The sequence below is a fragment of the Myotis brandtii genome, unplaced genomic scaffold (genome assembly GCF_000412655.1).
Source record: "Myotis brandtii unplaced genomic scaffold, ASM41265v1 scaffold667, whole genome shotgun sequence".
In the NCBI taxonomy this organism is placed as follows: Eukaryota; Metazoa; Chordata; class Mammalia; order Chiroptera; family Vespertilionidae; genus Myotis; species Myotis brandtii.
In genome coordinates, this window is record NW_005370593.1 from 400,617 (window position 1) to 404,922 (window position 4,306).

At 43.2% G+C, this 4,306-nt stretch overlaps 1 protein-coding gene across 1 annotated transcript in view; it reads right to left on the reverse strand.

The window, feature by feature from the left end:
* Positions 1–4,306, reverse strand: part of AKAP6 (A kinase (PRKA) anchor protein 6) — a 509,871-nt gene that overhangs the window by 82,846 nt on the left and 422,719 nt on the right. The gene's annotated exons all lie outside the window — the stretch shown is intronic.

The following is a 4,306-nucleotide window of genomic DNA, read 5'->3' on the forward strand; positions in this document are numbered from 1 at the left end:
GGCCTGCCCTCTGCCACCCGGGAGCAGGCCTAAGCCAGCAGGGCGTTATCTCCCGAGGGGTCCCAGACTGCGAGAGGGCACAGGCCGGGCTGAGGGACCCCCCCCTTCCCCCCGAGTGCTAATAAAATAGTGCACCGGGCCCCTAGTACTGTAATAAAAGTTACGTGAATGTGGTCTCTCTCAAAATATCTTATTGAACTGTATTCACCTTTTTACTTAAAGTGCTTCCCTTTGGCATATCTAAATTGCCAGCACCATCACTCTTGGACTTTGAGGCTTTTATTACGTAAAATAAGGGTTACAAGCACTGTGATACCCCGGCCACGGATCCGATAACCCAGAGGGCTGCTTAGTGACTAAAGGGCTGGTAGCTTACCCGGTGTGGAGACACTGGACAAAGGGATGACTCCCGTCCCAGGCAGGACAGAGAGGGATGGCAGGAGATCTCATCCTATACTCAAAACAGTGCGTAGTTTAAAATGTATGAATTGTTTAAAACTTATAAATTTCCCATTTAATGTTTTTGGTGGGTAACTAAAACTGCAGAAAGCAAAACAGTGGATAAGGGAGGACTACGGTAATGTGCTTTTCCCTTTGGAGAAAGAGAGCTTTGACCTGGGGACGCTGAGTCTACAAAGTAGTGGCAGATTAAGGAACAGACTTTCTAGGTCTGACTATTGGCTCAATCACTAACTGTGTGGCCTTGAGTAACTTACTTCAATTTTCCCCTGCCTCCGTTTCTCATTTTACGGCGGGATAACAAACCCCCTGCTTCAGGAAGATGATGAGGATTAAAGAAGCAAGTGCAGGTAAAACCTTTAGAAACGGTGACTCAGGTGCTGAGAACAGTGTCTAACTATCAGTTGTCATTGTTAAAATTATGAAAAGAACACTTTGCAATTCTAGTATAACCTCCTTTCCTTAAGGAAGTGCGTGTTTAGGGTAATCTTTGTTATCCGGAGTAGGGTCAGGAAACTAAGGCCCATGGACCTAATCCTGCCCACTGCCCGCTTCTGTAAAGAGTTTCCTAAGTTAGTTTTATTAAACACACTGCATTTATTCATTTACGTATTGTCTGTGGCTGCTTTTACACCACAGCAGCAGAGTTGAGTGTTGCAACAGAGACTGTATTATCTGGCCTTTTATAGAATATGTCTGCCAATACTTGATTTAGAGTAAAACGAGTGTTGTTGTTTTTTTTTTTGAAGGTCAGTGAATGGTGGGATGGGAGACTATTAGAACTTGAACCCAGAGGCTGTTGCTTTTGCTCTGTCTCTGCTGCTGCTGGTTTCTGTGGGCTTCAAACAAATTGCATTAACTTTCCACACCTCAAGTTCTCTATCATAAAAATAAGTAAAAATACACATAAGGAGGGTGCACAATTTTCAACTTACATAATTAGTGTAAGGTTTAAGTATAGTGACATGCATAAAAGTTCTTGGTCAAATTTAAATTGCTTAGCAAATTTGGGGTATTAATCATTGACGAGGTTACCAAACCTTTCCTCTCATCCACCTCCTGCTGAGAAGGTTTCTTAGGTCTAACCTGCCCTTCCCAGGGGGTTCTGGGTCCAGGTCAGTGTGGCAACTCCTGTGGCTGGTAATGGATCATGTCTGCTGATTTGAGTTTTTAAAATAATGAATTTGGTTATAGGATACAAAGAATATATAACTAAGTAATTATGTATTCCCTTTTCTCTCTGACGGGTCACCAGTAAAAAATGGTGCGTTCCAGCCAATGGCACCAAAGCTGCACACACACAGCTCTCAGGGCCTTGCCAGCCGCCTCGGTCACCCTCCCATGTGCTCTCTGCACTTCGCTGTCAGGGGGCGCTCACTCCTTGACAATTTTGCATTTTTGTCCCAGGGCTCTTGGGTTTCCATCTTCATGTCTCTCCCGGTGCTGGGCTGTGATGTTCCCAGTCCTGGGTAGACTTTTGCCTTGTGACTAATTCCACATTTATCACACTTACTGCCTTCAAGAAAAATACGCTCCACAATTGTTTTTTCTCTTTGTCTGAAAACTCAAGATCCAGATCCTTTCTCTCATCCCAAACCAAGCTCTGAGATGGAAACTGTGTCTACAGGGCTACAGGTCTTCCTGTTTATATGCAGCACCCTCCCCCAGCTCTCCTGGGCAGTGCACTGTGGCTTATCTATCATTACTCTGGGTGATATATAAAGGAATTGATTCTGTTAAGAGTCTGAGATTTTAGAGAATGGAGAATCATAAAGCTGAACCCGGTAGATAAAGCCTGTCTTCTGTGTGACCTATAATGGCAGGAACATTTAGGAACTCTCAAGAATAGGCAGAACATGGCAAACATTTCCCCACACATGAACATTCTTTAATGACTCTCCTACCTGAGTGGCTTTGTCACTTAGAAAGGCAGAGGGTATCTGTTCTTTGAATTTGTAGTAAGTAAAAAGTTTTTATTCTACATAAGCTTGCCAATTACAATTTTGAGAGTTTATAAACATTACATTGTTATTGTATTACAAACATTTGGTTTCATTCTTCCAATGAAAGTGGTAATATACGGAACACTTGATTAATCACACTAAGTGCTAAAGGGTAAACAGCTCAGAAATATTTAAAATGCTGGTAGGAAAGACATTTATTCTAACAGACGTGCATAACGCTTTCTTTAAAAGAAGTGTTATCATGTTAGATCCACTTAGCTTATCTGATCAAATGTTTCAAGGTCAACATGTTAGAAGGGACTAGAGTTTCTGGCCACAAAGAAAATTCGTCAGAGCTCTAATCTCAAAGAAAGATTGCAAAGTTTCAATTTTTAAAAGTGACATATGACAAGAAAATTTACACTGACCTAGTACAAAAATGTAAAACAAAACACAAATCTTTTCAACTCCCCGAATCATCAGTAGCTAAAGCTATTTACAATTCTGGCTAAATTGCTGAAGACTATGACTGATAAACCTCCCAGAAAGAAACAATGACATTTAATTGTGTCCTGTTCTTCTTTTTGAGTCACCATGCACGGAAGGGCATTCAATAAATATCAGTAAATATCAGTTTTGCATAGTAGTTCAGAGACTGAGCTGTAGAGTCAGACGGCCCTGGATTTAAAACCTAATTCTGTCACTCACTATAAGTGACCTTGGACACACGAAACTTAACCTCCGCCCATGTGCCTCTTTCCATATCTGCAAAATCAGGATCCTCATACCGACTTCAGAGGTTGCTATGAGCCTTAGGTGAGATGCATGTATTTACTCACAATGGAATATTATACAATTGTCAAATTAAGTGAATGATAGCCATACTTGGGGACATAAATAAATATTGGCATTACAATATTAAATTAAAAAGGAAATCCTAAAAGTAACACAGCATGATATCTTTTAATAAAGTTAAAAACAACTAAAATTAAAATATCATTCCCTGTCAAAGGAAAGCAAGTGAAATCAAGACTATGGGTCCAGGAACATGATTACCTCAGGTGAGAAGAGCAGAGGATGGACTTGGGTTGGGAAACCATATGGTGAGGCGTCCCTTACAGCTATAGGCAGTTAGACAGACATGAGCAGAGCAAGGACCATGGGCCAGGTTCAGGTCAGCAGGGCAGAAAGCCCTGTGTGCCTAGCAAAGGGCAAAACTGGGAAAACAAGAACCTTGTCCCTAGTGGGACCTTTCCTATCCTAGCATATCACTGGTCATGAGGTGTAGACACCCTGACCTTTTCCTCCCAAGAGATAACATCAAGGCCTCATTTGCATTTCAGCTCCAGGCCCAGAAAAGCAGCAAAACCAGACAAGTGACACCTTGGCTGCCTCAGGAACAGCTGCATTAACTAATGACCTCCAGCTCTAGAGCTGACCAACCAGTGGAGACCATGGCCCTGAAAGAGCACACCTGGAAAGCTGATGACTATTCCATTGAGACCTCTCCTGAGACCTCCCTAAGATTCTCACCTGCAAGAGAGAGATAAATACCCTCAACACCAAGGACCCAGCTCGATTTCTCTCCCAGGGGAGCACACTCCTGCCATTCCCTTCCCCTTCTTCCCCCACAGACACTATATCCCCTAAACTCTAAGGGACCCCAGGAGACTTGCACCCAGGGGAGCAGTGGGCAGTGGCAGCTCCTCCTGAGCTAACCCCCTGGACCTGTCTCCAAGGCCCCTGTTCTCTGACTTCCCAGTGAGCTAAAGCAGCCCCACCTCGGCTCTCCTGTTGCTTTTTCTAAACGCTTGCCTGTTTCACTGTCCTGAGTGTGGTTTTGCTGCAGCCAATAAATTCTTGCTTCCTTTGCTGCCCTTTGCCTCTTGACTGAAATCTTTCCT